Here is a 12,523-nt window from a genome sequence, read left to right as displayed (position 1 = left end):
CTGAGCCAAGATCACAGATGACGATAGACGAAAGACGGCAGCACCCAGTCAGTCTTCGCTGTGGACCTCAGTGGTAGCGAATTGTTGTGCCAGAGTAACTCTTTGTACGCATTTTATTAGCTCTGAATTGTATTTCTCTTGAACACTGTGGCAAAGAAGCGTGTGCTGCAACAGCCTCCTTAGCTCAGGGGCAGAGCACTGGTCTTGTAAGCCAGGGGTCGTGAGTTCGATTCTCACAGGGGGCAGCACAATTTTAAATGGGCCAATATAATCCTTTGAACCGAAAATTTCAAAATAGCGTGTCTTTTCGGGCCTGAGCCAAGATCACAGATGACGATAGACGAAAGACGGCAGCACCCAGTCAGTCTTCGCTGTGGACCTCAGTGGTAGCGAATTGTTGTGCCAGAGTAACTCTTTGTACGCATTTTATTAGCTCTGAATTGTATTTCTCTTGAACACTGTGGCAAAGAAGCGTGTGCTGCAATAGCCTCCTTAGCTCAGGGGCAGAGCACTGGTCTTGTAAACCAGGGGTCGTGAGTTCGATTCTCACAGGGGGCAGCACAATTTTAAATGGGCCAATATAATCCTTTGAACCGAAAATTTCAAAATAGCATCTCTTTTCGGGCCTGAGCCAAGATCACAGATGACGATAGACGAAAGACGGCAGCACCCAGTCAGTCTTCGCTGTGGACCTCAGTGGTAGCGAATTGTTGTGCCAGAGTAACTCTTCGTACGCATTTTATTAGCTGTGAATTGTATTTCTCTTGAACACTGTGGCAAAGAAGCGTGTGCTGCAACAGCCTCCTTAGCTCAGGGGCAGAGCACTGGTCTTGTAAACCAGGGGTCGTGAGTTCGATTCTCACAGGGGGCAGCAAAATTTTAAATGGGCCAATATAATCCTTTGAACCGAAAATTTCAAAATAGCGTGTCTTTTCGGGCCTGAGCCAAGATCACAGATGACGATAGATGAAAGACGGCAGCACCCAGTCAGTCTTCGCTGTGGACCTCAGTGGTAGCGAATTGTTGTGCCAGAGTAACTCTTTGTACGCATTTTATAAGCTCTGAATTGTATTTCTCTTGAACACTGTGGCAAAGAAGCGTGTGCTGCAACAGCCTCCTTAGCTCAGGGGCAGAGCACTGGTCTTGTAAACCAGGGGTCGTGAGTTCGATTCTCACAGGGGGCAGCACAATTTTAAATGGGCCAATATAATCCTTTGAACCGAAAATTTCAAAATAGCGTGTCTTTTCGGGCCTGAGCCAAGATCACAGATGACGATAGACGAAAGACGGCAGCACCCAGTCAGTCTTCGCTGTGGACCTCAGTGGTAGCGAATTGTTGTGCCAGAGTAACTCTTTGTACGCATTTTATTAGCTCTGAATTGTATTTCTCTTGAACACTGTGGCAAAGAAGCGTGTGCTGCAACAGCCTCCTTAGCTCAGGGGCAGAGCACTGGTCTTGTAAACCAGGGGTCGTGAGTTCGATTCTCACAGGGGGCAGCACAATTTTAAATGGGCCAATATAATCCTTTGAACCGAAAATTTCAAAATAGCGTGTCTTTTCGGGCCTGAGCCAAGATCACAGATGACGATAGACGAAAGACGGCAGCACCCAGTCAGTCTTCGCTGTGGACCTCAGTGGTAGCCAATTGTTGTGCCAGAGTAACTCTTTGTACGCATTTTATTAGCTCTGAATTGTATTTCTCTTGAACACTGTGGCAAAGAAGCGTGTGCTGCAACAGCCTCCTTAGCTCAGGGGCAGAGCACTGGTCTTGTAAACCAGGGGTCGTGAGTTCGATTCTCACAGGGGGCAGCACAATTTTAATTGGGCCAATATAATCCTTTGAACCGAAAATTTCAAAATAGCGTGTCTTTTCGGGCCTGAGCCAAGATCACAGATGACGATAGACGAAAGACGGCAGCACCCAGTCAGTCTTCGCTGTGGACCTCAGTGGTAGCGAATTGTTGTGCCAGAGTAACTCTTTGTACGCATTTTATTAGCTCTGAATTGTATTTCTCTTGAACACTGTGGCAAAGAAGCGTGTGCTGCAACAGCCTCCTTAGCTCAGGGGCAGAGCACTGGTCTTGTAAACCAGGGGTCGTGAGTTCGATTCTCACAGGGGGCAGCACAATTTTAAATGGGCCAATATAATCCTTTGAACCGAAAATTTCAAAATAGCGTGTCTTTTCGGGCCTGAGCCAAGATCACAGATGACGATAGACGAAAGACGGCAGCACCCAGTCAGTCTTCGCTGTGGACCTCAGTGGTAGCGAATTGTTGTGCCAGAGTAACTCTTTGTACGCATTTTATTAGCTCTGAATTGTATTTCTCTTGAACACTGTGGCAAAGAAGCGTGTGCTGCAACAGCCTCCTTAGCTCAGGGGCAGAGCACTGGTCTTGTAAACCAGGGGTCGTGAGTTCGATTCTCACAGAGGCAGCACAATTTTAAATGGGCCAATATAATCCTTTGAACCGAAAATTTCAAAATAGCGTGTCTTTTCGGGCCTGAGCCAAGATCACAGATGACGATAGACGAAAGACGGCAGCACCCAGTCAGTCTTCGCTGTGGACCTCAGTGGTAGCGAATTGTTGTGCCAGAGTAACTCTTTGTACGCATTTTATTAGCTCTGAATTGTATTTCTCTTGAACACTGTGGCAAAGAAGCGTGTGCTGCAACAGCCTCCTTAGCTCAGGGGCAGAGAACTGGCCTTGTAAACCAGGGGTCGTGAGTTCGATTCTCACAGGGGGCAGCACAATTTTAAATGGGCCAATATAATCCTTTGAACCGAAAATTTCAAAATAGCGTGTCTTTTCGGGCCTGAGCCAAGATCACAGATGACGATAGACGAAAGACGGCAGCACCCAGTCAGTCTTCGCTGTGGACCTCAGTGGTAGCGAATTGTTGTGCCAGAGTAACTCTTTGTACGCATTTTATTAGCTCTGAATTGTATTTCTCTTGAACACTGTGGCAAAGAAGCGTGTGCTGCAACAGCCTCCTTAGCTCAGGGGCAGAGCACTGGTCTTGTAAACCAGGGGTCGTGAGTTCGATTCTCACAGGGGGCAGCACAATTTTAAATGGGCCAATATAATCCTTTGAACCGAAAATTTCAAAATAGCGTGTCTTTTCGGGCCTGAGCCAAGATCACAGATGACGATAGACGAAAGACGGCAGCACCCAGTCAGTCTTCGCTGTGGACCTCAGTGGTAGCGAATTGTTGTGCCAGAGTAACTCTTTGTACGCATTTTATTAGCTCTGAATTGTATTTCTCTTGATCACTGTGGCAAAGAAGCGTGTGCTGCAACAGCCTCCTTAGCTCAGGGGCAGAGCACGGGTCTTGTAAACCAGGGGTCGTGAGTTCGATTCTCACAGGGGGCAGCACAATTTTAAATGGGCCAATATAATCCTTTGAACCGAAAATTTCAAAATAGCGTGTCTTTTCGGGCCTGAGCCAAGATCACAGATGACGATAGACGAAAGACGGCAGCACCCAGTCAGTCTTCGCTGTGGACCTCAGTGGTAGCGAATTGTTGTGCCAGAGTAACTCTTTGTACGCATTTTATTAGCTCTGAATTGTATTTCTCTTGAACACTGTGGCAAAGAAGCGTGTGCTGCAACAGCCTCCTTAGCTCAGGGGCAGAGCACTGGTCTTGTAAACCAGGGGTCGTGAGTTCGATTCTCACAGGGGGCAGCACAATTTTAAATGGGCCAATATAATCCTTTGAACCGAAAATTTCAAAATAGCGTGTCTTTTCGGGCCTGAGCCAAGATCACAGATGACGATAGACGAAAGACGGCAGCACCCAGTCAGTCTTCGCTGTGGACCTCAGTGGTAGCGAATTGTTGTGCCAGAGTAACTCTTTGTACGCATTTTATAAGCTCTGAATTGTATTTCTCTTGAACACTGTGGCAAAGAAGCGTGTGCTGCAACAGCCTCCTTAGCTCAGGGGCAGAGCAGTGGTCTTGTAAACCAGGGGTCGTGAGTTCGATTCTCACAGGGGGCAGCACAATTTTAAATGGGCCAATATAATCCTTTGAACCGAAAATTTCAAAATAGCGTGTCTTTTCGGGCCTGAGCCAAGATCACAGATGACGATAGACGAAAGACGGGAGCACCCAGTCAGTCTTCGCTGTGGACCTCAGTGGTAGCGAATTGTTGTGCCAGAGTAACTCTTTGTACGCATTTTATTAGCTCTGAATTGTATTTCTCTTGAACACTGTGGCAAAGAAGCGTGTGCTGCAACAGCCTCCTTAGCTCAGGGGCAGAGCACTGGTCTTGTAAACCAGGTGTCGTGAGTTCGATTCTCACAGGGGGCAGCACAATTTTAAATGGGCCAATATAATCCTTTGAACCGAAAATTTCAAAATAGCGTGTCTTTTCGGGCCTGAGCCAAGATCACAGATGACGATAGACGAAAGACGGCAGCACCCAGTCAGTCTTCGCTGTGGACCTCAGTGGTAGCGAATTGTTGTGCCAGAGTAACTCTTTGTACGCATTTTATAAGCTCGGAATTGTATTTCTCTTGAACACTGTGGCAAAGAAGCGTGTCCTGCAACAGCCTCCTTAGCTCAGGGCAGAGCACTGGTCTTGTAAACCAGGGGTCGTGAGTTCGATTCTCACAGGGGGCAGCCCAATTTTAAATGGGCCAATATAATCCTTTGAACCGAAAATTTCAAAATAGCGTGTCTTTTCGGGCCTGAGCCAAGATCACAGATGACGATAGACGAAAGACGGCAGCACCCAGTCAGTCTTCGCTGTGGACCTCAGTGGTAGCGAATTGTTGTGCCAGAGTAACTCTTTGTACGCATTTTATAAGCTCTGAATTGTATTTCTCTTGAACACTGTGGCAAAGAAGTGTGTGCTGCAGCAGCCTCCTTAGCTCAGGGACAGAGCACTGGTCTTGTAAACCAGGGGTCGTGAGTTCGATTCTCACAGGGGGCAGCACAATTTTAAATGGGCCAATATAATCCTTTGAACCGAAAATTTCAAAATAGCGTGTCTTTTCGGGCCTGAGCCAAGATCACAGATGACGATAGACGAAAGACGGCAGCACCCAGTCAGTCTTCGCTGTGGACCTCAGTGGTAGCGAATTGTTGTGCCAGAGTAACTCTTTGTACGCATTTTATTAGCTCTGAATTGTATTTCTCTTGAACACTGTGGCAAAGAAGCGTGTGCTGCAACAGCCTCCTTAGCTCAGGGGCAGAGCACTGGTCTTGTAAACCAGGGGTCGTGAGTTCGATTCTCACAGGGGGCAGCACAATTTTAAATGGGCCAATATAATCCTTTGAACCGAAAATTTCAAAATAGCGTGTCTTTTCGGGCCTGAGCCAAGATCACAGATGACGATAGACGAAAGACGGCAGCACCCAGTCAGTCTTCGCTGTGGACCTCAGTGGTAGCGAATTGTTGTGCCAGAGTAACTCTTTGTACGCATTTTATTAGCTCTGAATTGTATTTCTCTTGATCACTGTGGCAAAGAAGTGTGTGCTGCAACAGCCTCCTTAGCTCAGGGGCAGAGCACTGGTCTTGTAAACCAGGGGTTGTGAGTTCGATTCTCACAGGGGGCAGCACAATTTTAAATGGGCCAATATAATCCTTTGAACCGAAAATTTCAAAATAGCGTGTCTTTTCGGGCCTGAGCCAAGATCACAGATGACGATAGACGAAAGACGGCAGCACCCAGTCAGTCTTCGCTGTGGACCTCAGTGGTAGCGAATTGTTGTGCCAGAGTAACTCTTTGTACGCATTTTATTAGCTCTGAATTGTATTTCTCTTGAACACTGTGGCAAAGAAGCGTGTGCTGCAACAGCCTCCTTAGCTCAGGGGCAGAGCACTGGTCTTGTAAACCAGGGGTCGTGAGTTCGATTCTCACAGGGGGCAGCACAATTTTAAATGGGCCAATATAATCCTTTGAACCGAAAATTTCAAAATAGCGTGTCTTTTCGGGCCTGAGCCAAGATCACAGATGACGATAGACGAAAGACGGCAGCACCCAGTCAGTCTTCGCTGTGGACCTCAGTGGTAGCGAATTGTTGTGCCAGAGTAACTCTTTGTACGCATTTTATTAGCTCTGAATTGTATTTCTCTTGATCACTGTGGCAAAGAAGAGTGTGCTGCAACAGCCTCCTTAGCTCAGCGGCAGAGCACTGGTCTTGTAAACCAGGGGTCGTGAGTTCGATTCTCACAGGGGGCAGCACAATTTTAAATGGGCCAATATAATCCTTTGAACCGAAAATTTCAAAATAGCGTGTCTTTTCGGGCCTGAGCCAAGATCACAGATGACGATAGACGAAAGACGGCAGCACCCAGTCAGTCTTCGCTGTGGACCTCAGTGGTAGCCAATTGTTGTGCCAGAGTAACTCTTTGTACGCATTTTATAAGCTCTGAATTGTATTTCTCTTGAACACTGTGGCAAAGAAGCGTGTGCTGCAACAGCCTCCTTAGCTCAGGGGCAGAGCACTGGTCTTGGAAACCAGGGGTCGTGAGTTCGATTCTCACAGGGGGCAGCACAATTTTAAATGGGCCAATATAATCCTTTGAACCGAAAATTTCAAAATAGCGTGTCTTTTCGGGCCTGAGCCAAGATCACAGATGACGATAGACGAAAGACGGCAGCACCCAGTCAGTCTTCGCTGTGGACCTCAGTGGTAGCGAATTGTTGTGCCAGAGTAACTCTTTGTACGCATTTTATAAGCTCTGAATTGTATTTCTCTTGAACACTGTGGCAAAGAAGCGTGTGCTGCAACAGCCTCCTTAGCTCAGGGGCAGAGCACTGGTCTTGGAAACCAGGGGTCGTGAGTTCGATTCTCACAGGGGGCAGCACAATTTTAAATGGGCCAATATAATCCTTTGAACCGAAAATTTCAAAATAGCGTGTCTTTTCGGGCCTGAGCCAAGATCACAGATGACGATAGACGAAAGACGGCAGCACCCAGTCAGTCTTCGCTGTGGACCTCAGTGGTAGCGAATTGTTGTGCCAGAGTAACTCTTTGTACGCATTTTATTAGCTCTGAATTGTATTTCTCTTGAACACTGTGGCAAAGAAGCGTGTGCTGCAACAGCCTCCTTAGCTCAGGGGCAGAGCACTGGTCTTGTAAACCAGGGGTCGTGAGTTCGATTCTCACAGGGGGCAGCACAATTTTAAATGGGCCAATATAATCCTTTGAACCGAAAATTTCAAAATAGCGTGTCTTTTCGGGCCTGAGCCAAGATCACAGATGACGATAGACGAAAGACGGCAGCACCCAGTCAGTCTTCGCTGTGGACCTCAGTGGTAGCGAATTGTTGTGCCAGAGTAACTCTTTGTACGCATTTTATTAGCTCTGAATTGTATTTCTCTTGAACACTGTGGCAAAGAAGCGTGTGCTGCAACAGCCTCCTTAGCTCAGGGGCAGCACAGTGGTCTTGTAAACCAGGGGTCGTGAGTTCGATTCTCACAGGGGGCAGCACAATTTTAAATGGGCCAATATAATCCTTTGAACCGAAAATTTCAAAATAGCGTGTCTTTTCGGGCCTGAGCCAAGATCACAGATGACGATAGACGAAAGACGGCAGCACCCAGTCAGTCTTCGCTGTGGACCTCAGTGGTAGCGAATTGTTGTGCCAGAGTAACTCTTTGTACGCATTTTATTAGCTCTGAATTGTATTTCTCTTGATCACTGTGGCAAAGAAGCGTGTGCTGCAACAGCCTCCTTAGCTCAGGGGCAGAGCACTGGTCTTGTAAACCAGGGGTCGTGAGTTCGATTCTCACAGGGGGCAGCACAATTTTAAATGGGCCAATATAATCCTTTGAACCGAAAATTTCAAAATAGCGTGTCTTTTCGGGCCTGAGCCAAGATCACAGATGACGATAGACGAAAGACGGCAGCACCCAGTCAGTCTTCGCTGTGGACCTCAGTGGTAGCGAATTGTTGTGCCAGAGTAACTCTTTGTACGCATTTTATTAGCTCTGAATTGTATTTCTCTTGAACACTGTAGCAAAGAAGCGTGTGCTGCAACAGCCTCCTTAGCTCAGGGGCAGAGCACTGGTCTTGTAAACCAGGGGTCGTGAGTACGATTCTCACAGGGGGCAGCACAATTTTAAATGGGCCAATATAATCCTTTGAACCGAAAATTTCAAAATAGCGTGTCTTTTCGGGCCTGAGCCAAGATCACAGATGACGATAGACGAAAGACGGCAGCACCCAGTCAGTCTTCGCTGTGGACCTCAGTGGTAGCCAATTGTTGTGCCAGAGTAACTCTTTGTACGCATTTTATAAGCTCTGAATTGTATTTCTCTTGAACACTGTGGCAAAGAAGCGTATGCTACAACAGCCTCCTTAGCTCAGGGGCAGAGCACTGGTCTTGGAAACCAGGGGTCGTGAGTTCGATTCTCACAGGGGGCAGCACAATTTTAAATGGGCCAATATAATCCTTTGAACCGAAAATTTCAAAATAGCGTGTCTTTTCGGGCCTGAGCCAAGATCACAGATGACGATAGACGAAAGACGGCAGCACCCAGTCAGTCTTCGCTGTGGACCTCAGTGGTAGCGAATTGTTGTGCCAGAGTAACTCTTTGTACGCATTTTATTAGCTCTGAATTGTATTTCTCTTGAACACTGTGGCAAAGAAGCGTGTGCTGCAACAGCCTCCTTAGCTCAGGGGCAGAACACTGGTCTTGTAAACCAGGGGTCGTGAGTTCGATTCTCACAGGGGGCAGCACAACTTTAAATGGGCCAATATAATCCTTTGAACCGAAAATTTCAAAATAGCGTGTCTTTTCGGGCCTGAGCCAAGATCACAGATGACGATAGACGAAAGACGGCAGCACCCAGTCAGTCTTCGCTGTGGACCTCAGTGGTAGCGAATTGTTGTGCCAGAGTAACTCTTTGTACGCATTTTATTAGCTCTGAATTGTATTTCTCTTGAACACTGTGGCAAAGAAGCGTGTGCTGCAACAGCCTCCTTAGCTCAGGGGCAGAGCACTGGTCTTGTAAACCAGGGGTCGTGAGTTCGATTCTCACAGGGGGCAGCCCAATTTTAAATGGGCCAATATAATCCTTTGAACCGAAAATTTCAAAATAGCGTGTCTTTTCGGGCCTGAGCCAAGATCACAGATGACGATAGACGAAAGACGGCAGCACCCAGTCAGTCTTCGCTGTGGACCTCAGTGGTAGCGAATTGTTGTGCCAGAGTAACTCTTTGTACGCATTTTATAAGCTCTGAATTGTATTTCTCTTGAACACTGTGGCAAAGAAGCGTGTGCTGCAACAGCCTCCTTAGCTCAGGGGCAGAGCACTGGTCTTGTAAACCAGGGGTCGTGAGTTCGATTCTCACAGGGGGCAGCACAATTTTAAATGGGCCAATATAATCCTTTGAACCGAAAATTTCAAAATAGCGTGTCTTTTCGGGCCTGAGCCAAGATCACAGATGACGATAGACGAAAGACGGCAGCACCCAGTCAGTCTTCGCTGTGGACCTCAGTGGTAGCGAATTGTTGTGCCAGAGTAACTCTTTGTACGCATTTTATTAGCTCTGAATTGTATTTCTCTTGAACACTGTGGCAAAGAAGCGTGTGCTGCAACAGCCTCCTTAGCTCAGGGGCAGCGCAGTGGTCTTGTAAACCAGGGGTCGTGAGTTCGATTCTCACAGGGGGCAGCACAATTTTAAATGGGCCAATATAATCCTTTGAACCGAAAATTTCAAAATAGCGTGTCTTTTCGGGCCTGAGCCAAGATCACAGATGACGATAGACGAAAGACGGCAGCACCCAGTCAGTCTTCGCTGTGGACCTCAGTGGTAGCGAATTGTTGTGCCAGAGTAACTCTTTGTACGCATTTTATTAGCTCTGAATTGTATTTCTCTTGATCACTGTGGCAAAGAAGCGTGTGCTGCAACAGCCTCCTTAGCTCAGGGGCAGAGCACTGGTCTTGTAAACCAGGGGTCGTGAGTTCGATTCTCACAGGGGGCAGCACAATTTTAAATGGGCCAATATAATCCTTTGAACCGAAAATTTCAAAATAGCGTGTCTTTTCGGGCCTGAGCCAAGATCACAGATGACGATAGACGAAAGACGGCAGCACCCAGTCAGTCTTCGCTGTGGACCTCAGTGGTAGCGAATTGTTGTGCCAGAGTAACTCTTTGTACGCATTTTATTAGCTCTGAATTGTATTTCTCTTGAACACTGTGGCAAAGAAGCGTGTGCTGCAACAGCCTCCGTAGCTCAGGGGCAGAGCACTGGTCTTGTAAACCAGGGGTCGTGAGTACGATTCTCACAGGGGGCAGCACAATTTTAAATGGGCCAATATAATCCTTTGAACCGAAAATTTCAAAATAGCGTGTCTTTTCGGGCCTGAGCCAAGATCACAGATGACGATAGACGAAAGACGGCAGCACCCAGTCAGTCTTCGCTGTGGACCTCAGTGGTAGCGAATTGTTGTGCCAGAGTAACTCTTTGTACGCATTTTATTAGCTCTGAATTGTAATTCTCTTGATCACTGTGGCAAAGAAGCGTGTGCTGCAACAGCCTCCTTAGCTCAGGGGCAGAGCACTGGTCTTGTAAACCAGGGGTCGTGAGTTCGATTCTCACAGGGGGCAGAACAATTTTAAATGGGCCAATATAATCCTTTGAACCGAAAATTTCAAAATAGCGTGTCTTTTCGGGCCTGAGCCAAGATCACAGATGACGATAGACGAAAGACGGCAGCACCCAGTCAGTCTTCGCTGTGGACCTCAGTGGTCGCGAATTGTTGTGCCAGAGTAACTCTTTGTACGCATTTTATAAGCTCTGAATTGTATTTCTCTTGAACACTGTGGCAAAGAAGCGTGTGCTGCAACAGCCTCCTTAGCTCAGGGGCAGAGCACTGGTCTTGGAAACCAGGGGTCGTGAGTTCGATTCTCACAGGGGGCAGCACAATTTTAAATGGGCCAATATAATCCTTTGAACCGAAAATTTCAAAATAGCGTGTCTTTTCGGGCCTGAGCCAAGATCACAGATGACGATAGACGAAAGACGGCAGCACCCAGTCAGTCTTCACTGTGGACCTCAGTGGTAGCGAATTGTTGTGCCAGAGTAACTCTTTGTACGCATTTTATAAGCTCTGAATTGTATTTCTCTTGAACACTGTGGCAAAGAAGCGTGTGCTGCAACAGCCTCCTTAGCTCAGGGGCAGAGCACTGGTCTTGTAAACCAGGGGTCGTGAGTTCGATTCTCACAGGGGGCAGCACAACTTTAAATGGGCCAATATAATCCTTTGAACCGAAAATTTCAAAATAGCGTGTCTTTTCGGGCCTGAGCCAAGATCACAGATGACGATACACGAAAGACGGCAGCACCCAGTCAGTCTTCGCTGTGGACCTCAGTGGTAGCGAATTGTTGTGCCAGAGTAACTCTTTGTACGCATTTTATTAGCTCTGAATTGTATTTCTCTTGAACACTGTGGCAAAGAAGCGTGTGCTGCAACAGCCTCCTTAGCTCAGGGGCAGAGCACTGGTCTTGTAAACCAGGGGTCGTGAGTTCGATTCTCACAGGGGGCAGCACAATTTTAAATGGGCCAATATAATCCTTTGAACCGAAAATTTCAAAATAGCGTGTCTTTTCGGGCCTGAGCCAAGATCACAGATGACGATAGACGAAAGACGGCAGCACCCAGTCAGTCTTCGCTGTGGACCTCAGTGGTAGCGAATTGTTGTGCCAGAGTAACTCTTTGTACGCATTTTATAAGCTCTGAATTGTATTTCTCTTGAACACTGTGGCAAAGAAGGGTGCGCTGCAACAGCCTCCTTAGCTCAGGGGCAGAGCACTGGTCTTGTGAACCAGGGGTCGTGATTTCGATTCTCACAGGGGGCAGCACAATTTTAAATGGGCCAATATAATCCTTTGAACCGAAAATTTCAAAATAGCGTGTCTTTTCGGGCCTGAGCCAAGATCACAGATGACGATAGACGAAAGACGGCAGCACCCAGTCAGTCTTCGCTGTGGACCTCATTGGTAGCGAATTGTTGTGCCAGAGTAACTCTTTGTACGCATTTTGTAAGCTCTGAATTGTATTTCTCTTGAACACTGTGGCAAAGAAGCGTGTGCTGCAACAGCCTCCTTAGCTCAGGGGCAGAGCACTGGTCTTGTAAACCAGGGGTCGTGAGTTCGATTCTCACAGGGGGCAGCACAATTTTAAATGGGCCAATATAATCCTTTGAACCGAAAATTTCAAAATAGCGTGTCTTTTCGGGCCTGAGCCAAGATCACAGATGACGATGGACGAAAGACGGCAGCACCCAGTCAGTCTTCGCTGTGGACCTCAGTGGTAGCGAATTGTTGTGCCAGAGTAACTCTTTGTACGCATTTTATTAGCTCTGAATTGTATTTCTCTTGAACACTGTGGCAAAGAAGCGTGTGCTGCAACAGCCTCCTTAGCTCAGGGGCAGAGCACTGGTCTTGTAAACCAGGGGTCGTGAGTTCGATTCTCACAGGGGGCAGCACAATTTTAAATGGGCCAATATAATCCTTTGAACCGAAAATTTCAAAATAGCGTGTCTTTTCGGGCCTGAG

General features: G+C 47.3%; 39 non-coding genes across 39 annotated transcripts; all 39 read left to right on the top strand.

The window, feature by feature from the left end:
- Positions 1 to 173: 173 nt before the first annotated feature.
- Trnat-ugu (transfer RNA threonine (anticodon UGU)) lies at positions 174 to 245 on the top strand. The gene has a single exon. It is a non-coding gene; the product is annotated as a tRNA-Thr (tRNA).
- Positions 246 to 486: 241 nt separating this feature from the next.
- Trnat-ugu (transfer RNA threonine (anticodon UGU)) lies at positions 487 to 558 on the top strand. Its single transcript has one exon. It is a non-coding gene; the product is annotated as a tRNA-Thr (tRNA).
- Positions 559 to 799: 241 nt separating this feature from the next.
- On the top strand, positions 800 to 871 carry Trnat-ugu (transfer RNA threonine (anticodon UGU)). The gene has a single exon. It is a non-coding gene; the product is annotated as a tRNA-Thr (tRNA).
- Positions 872 to 1,112: 241 nt separating this feature from the next.
- On the top strand, positions 1,113 to 1,184 carry Trnat-ugu (transfer RNA threonine (anticodon UGU)). The gene has a single exon. It is a non-coding gene; the product is annotated as a tRNA-Thr (tRNA).
- Positions 1,185 to 1,425: 241 nt separating this feature from the next.
- On the top strand, positions 1,426 to 1,497 carry Trnat-ugu (transfer RNA threonine (anticodon UGU)). The gene has a single exon. It is a non-coding gene; the product is annotated as a tRNA-Thr (tRNA).
- Positions 1,498 to 1,738: 241 nt separating this feature from the next.
- Positions 1,739 to 1,810, top strand: Trnat-ugu (transfer RNA threonine (anticodon UGU)). The gene has a single exon. It is a non-coding gene; the product is annotated as a tRNA-Thr (tRNA).
- A 241-nt stretch (positions 1,811 to 2,051) lies between these two features.
- Positions 2,052 to 2,123, top strand: Trnat-ugu (transfer RNA threonine (anticodon UGU)). The gene has a single exon. It is a non-coding gene; the product is annotated as a tRNA-Thr (tRNA).
- A 241-nt stretch (positions 2,124 to 2,364) lies between these two features.
- On the top strand, positions 2,365 to 2,435 carry Trnat-ugu (transfer RNA threonine (anticodon UGU)). Its single transcript has one exon. It is a non-coding gene; the product is annotated as a tRNA-Thr (tRNA).
- Positions 2,436 to 2,676: 241 nt separating this feature from the next.
- On the top strand, positions 2,677 to 2,748 carry Trnat-ugu (transfer RNA threonine (anticodon UGU)). The gene has a single exon. It is a non-coding gene; the product is annotated as a tRNA-Thr (tRNA).
- Positions 2,749 to 2,989: 241 nt separating this feature from the next.
- On the top strand, positions 2,990 to 3,061 carry Trnat-ugu (transfer RNA threonine (anticodon UGU)). The gene has a single exon. It is a non-coding gene; the product is annotated as a tRNA-Thr (tRNA).
- A 241-nt stretch (positions 3,062 to 3,302) lies between these two features.
- Positions 3,303 to 3,374, top strand: Trnat-ugu (transfer RNA threonine (anticodon UGU)). Its single transcript has one exon. It is a non-coding gene; the product is annotated as a tRNA-Thr (tRNA).
- A 241-nt stretch (positions 3,375 to 3,615) lies between these two features.
- On the top strand, positions 3,616 to 3,687 carry Trnat-ugu (transfer RNA threonine (anticodon UGU)). Its single transcript has one exon. It is a non-coding gene; the product is annotated as a tRNA-Thr (tRNA).
- A 241-nt stretch (positions 3,688 to 3,928) lies between these two features.
- Positions 3,929 to 4,000, top strand: Trnat-ugu (transfer RNA threonine (anticodon UGU)). Its single transcript has one exon. It is a non-coding gene; the product is annotated as a tRNA-Thr (tRNA).
- Positions 4,001 to 4,241: 241 nt separating this feature from the next.
- Positions 4,242 to 4,313, top strand: Trnat-ugu (transfer RNA threonine (anticodon UGU)). Its single transcript has one exon. It is a non-coding gene; the product is annotated as a tRNA-Thr (tRNA).
- Positions 4,314 to 4,554: 241 nt separating this feature from the next.
- Positions 4,555 to 4,625, top strand: Trnat-ugu (transfer RNA threonine (anticodon UGU)). Its single transcript has one exon. It is a non-coding gene; the product is annotated as a tRNA-Thr (tRNA).
- A 241-nt stretch (positions 4,626 to 4,866) lies between these two features.
- Trnat-ugu (transfer RNA threonine (anticodon UGU)) lies at positions 4,867 to 4,938 on the top strand. The gene has a single exon. It is a non-coding gene; the product is annotated as a tRNA-Thr (tRNA).
- A 241-nt stretch (positions 4,939 to 5,179) lies between these two features.
- On the top strand, positions 5,180 to 5,251 carry Trnat-ugu (transfer RNA threonine (anticodon UGU)). The gene has a single exon. It is a non-coding gene; the product is annotated as a tRNA-Thr (tRNA).
- Positions 5,252 to 5,492: 241 nt separating this feature from the next.
- On the top strand, positions 5,493 to 5,564 carry Trnat-ugu (transfer RNA threonine (anticodon UGU)). The gene has a single exon. It is a non-coding gene; the product is annotated as a tRNA-Thr (tRNA).
- A 241-nt stretch (positions 5,565 to 5,805) lies between these two features.
- On the top strand, positions 5,806 to 5,877 carry Trnat-ugu (transfer RNA threonine (anticodon UGU)). Its single transcript has one exon. It is a non-coding gene; the product is annotated as a tRNA-Thr (tRNA).
- Positions 5,878 to 6,118: 241 nt separating this feature from the next.
- On the top strand, positions 6,119 to 6,190 carry Trnat-ugu (transfer RNA threonine (anticodon UGU)). Its single transcript has one exon. It is a non-coding gene; the product is annotated as a tRNA-Thr (tRNA).
- Positions 6,191 to 6,431: 241 nt separating this feature from the next.
- Positions 6,432 to 6,503, top strand: Trnap-ugg (transfer RNA proline (anticodon UGG)). Its single transcript has one exon. It is a non-coding gene; the product is annotated as a tRNA-Pro (tRNA).
- Positions 6,504 to 6,744: 241 nt separating this feature from the next.
- On the top strand, positions 6,745 to 6,816 carry Trnap-ugg (transfer RNA proline (anticodon UGG)). The gene has a single exon. It is a non-coding gene; the product is annotated as a tRNA-Pro (tRNA).
- A 241-nt stretch (positions 6,817 to 7,057) lies between these two features.
- On the top strand, positions 7,058 to 7,129 carry Trnat-ugu (transfer RNA threonine (anticodon UGU)). Its single transcript has one exon. It is a non-coding gene; the product is annotated as a tRNA-Thr (tRNA).
- A 554-nt stretch (positions 7,130 to 7,683) lies between these two features.
- On the top strand, positions 7,684 to 7,755 carry Trnat-ugu (transfer RNA threonine (anticodon UGU)). The gene has a single exon. It is a non-coding gene; the product is annotated as a tRNA-Thr (tRNA).
- A 241-nt stretch (positions 7,756 to 7,996) lies between these two features.
- Trnat-ugu (transfer RNA threonine (anticodon UGU)) lies at positions 7,997 to 8,068 on the top strand. The gene has a single exon. It is a non-coding gene; the product is annotated as a tRNA-Thr (tRNA).
- A 241-nt stretch (positions 8,069 to 8,309) lies between these two features.
- On the top strand, positions 8,310 to 8,381 carry Trnap-ugg (transfer RNA proline (anticodon UGG)). The gene has a single exon. It is a non-coding gene; the product is annotated as a tRNA-Pro (tRNA).
- A 241-nt stretch (positions 8,382 to 8,622) lies between these two features.
- Trnat-ugu (transfer RNA threonine (anticodon UGU)) lies at positions 8,623 to 8,694 on the top strand. Its single transcript has one exon. It is a non-coding gene; the product is annotated as a tRNA-Thr (tRNA).
- A 241-nt stretch (positions 8,695 to 8,935) lies between these two features.
- On the top strand, positions 8,936 to 9,007 carry Trnat-ugu (transfer RNA threonine (anticodon UGU)). The gene has a single exon. It is a non-coding gene; the product is annotated as a tRNA-Thr (tRNA).
- Positions 9,008 to 9,248: 241 nt separating this feature from the next.
- On the top strand, positions 9,249 to 9,320 carry Trnat-ugu (transfer RNA threonine (anticodon UGU)). The gene has a single exon. It is a non-coding gene; the product is annotated as a tRNA-Thr (tRNA).
- A 241-nt stretch (positions 9,321 to 9,561) lies between these two features.
- Positions 9,562 to 9,633, top strand: Trnat-ugu (transfer RNA threonine (anticodon UGU)). The gene has a single exon. It is a non-coding gene; the product is annotated as a tRNA-Thr (tRNA).
- Positions 9,634 to 9,874: 241 nt separating this feature from the next.
- Positions 9,875 to 9,946, top strand: Trnat-ugu (transfer RNA threonine (anticodon UGU)). The gene has a single exon. It is a non-coding gene; the product is annotated as a tRNA-Thr (tRNA).
- A 241-nt stretch (positions 9,947 to 10,187) lies between these two features.
- Positions 10,188 to 10,259, top strand: Trnat-ugu (transfer RNA threonine (anticodon UGU)). Its single transcript has one exon. It is a non-coding gene; the product is annotated as a tRNA-Thr (tRNA).
- Positions 10,260 to 10,500: 241 nt separating this feature from the next.
- Trnat-ugu (transfer RNA threonine (anticodon UGU)) lies at positions 10,501 to 10,572 on the top strand. Its single transcript has one exon. It is a non-coding gene; the product is annotated as a tRNA-Thr (tRNA).
- A 241-nt stretch (positions 10,573 to 10,813) lies between these two features.
- On the top strand, positions 10,814 to 10,885 carry Trnap-ugg (transfer RNA proline (anticodon UGG)). Its single transcript has one exon. It is a non-coding gene; the product is annotated as a tRNA-Pro (tRNA).
- A 241-nt stretch (positions 10,886 to 11,126) lies between these two features.
- On the top strand, positions 11,127 to 11,198 carry Trnat-ugu (transfer RNA threonine (anticodon UGU)). Its single transcript has one exon. It is a non-coding gene; the product is annotated as a tRNA-Thr (tRNA).
- Positions 11,199 to 11,439: 241 nt separating this feature from the next.
- Trnat-ugu (transfer RNA threonine (anticodon UGU)) lies at positions 11,440 to 11,511 on the top strand. Its single transcript has one exon. It is a non-coding gene; the product is annotated as a tRNA-Thr (tRNA).
- A 241-nt stretch (positions 11,512 to 11,752) lies between these two features.
- On the top strand, positions 11,753 to 11,824 carry Trnat-ugu (transfer RNA threonine (anticodon UGU)). The gene has a single exon. It is a non-coding gene; the product is annotated as a tRNA-Thr (tRNA).
- A 241-nt stretch (positions 11,825 to 12,065) lies between these two features.
- Trnat-ugu (transfer RNA threonine (anticodon UGU)) lies at positions 12,066 to 12,137 on the top strand. The gene has a single exon. It is a non-coding gene; the product is annotated as a tRNA-Thr (tRNA).
- Positions 12,138 to 12,378: 241 nt separating this feature from the next.
- Trnat-ugu (transfer RNA threonine (anticodon UGU)) lies at positions 12,379 to 12,450 on the top strand. The gene has a single exon. It is a non-coding gene; the product is annotated as a tRNA-Thr (tRNA).
- Positions 12,451 to 12,523: the final 73 nt, after the last annotated feature.

The sequence above is a fragment of the Schistocerca gregaria genome, chromosome 1 (assembly GCF_023897955.1).
Source record: "Schistocerca gregaria isolate iqSchGreg1 chromosome 1, iqSchGreg1.2, whole genome shotgun sequence".
Taxonomy (NCBI): Eukaryota; Metazoa; Arthropoda; class Insecta; order Orthoptera; family Acrididae; genus Schistocerca; species Schistocerca gregaria.
The sequence above is the reverse complement of the archived record's forward strand: the minus strand, read 5'-3'. Positions and strand labels throughout refer to the sequence as shown.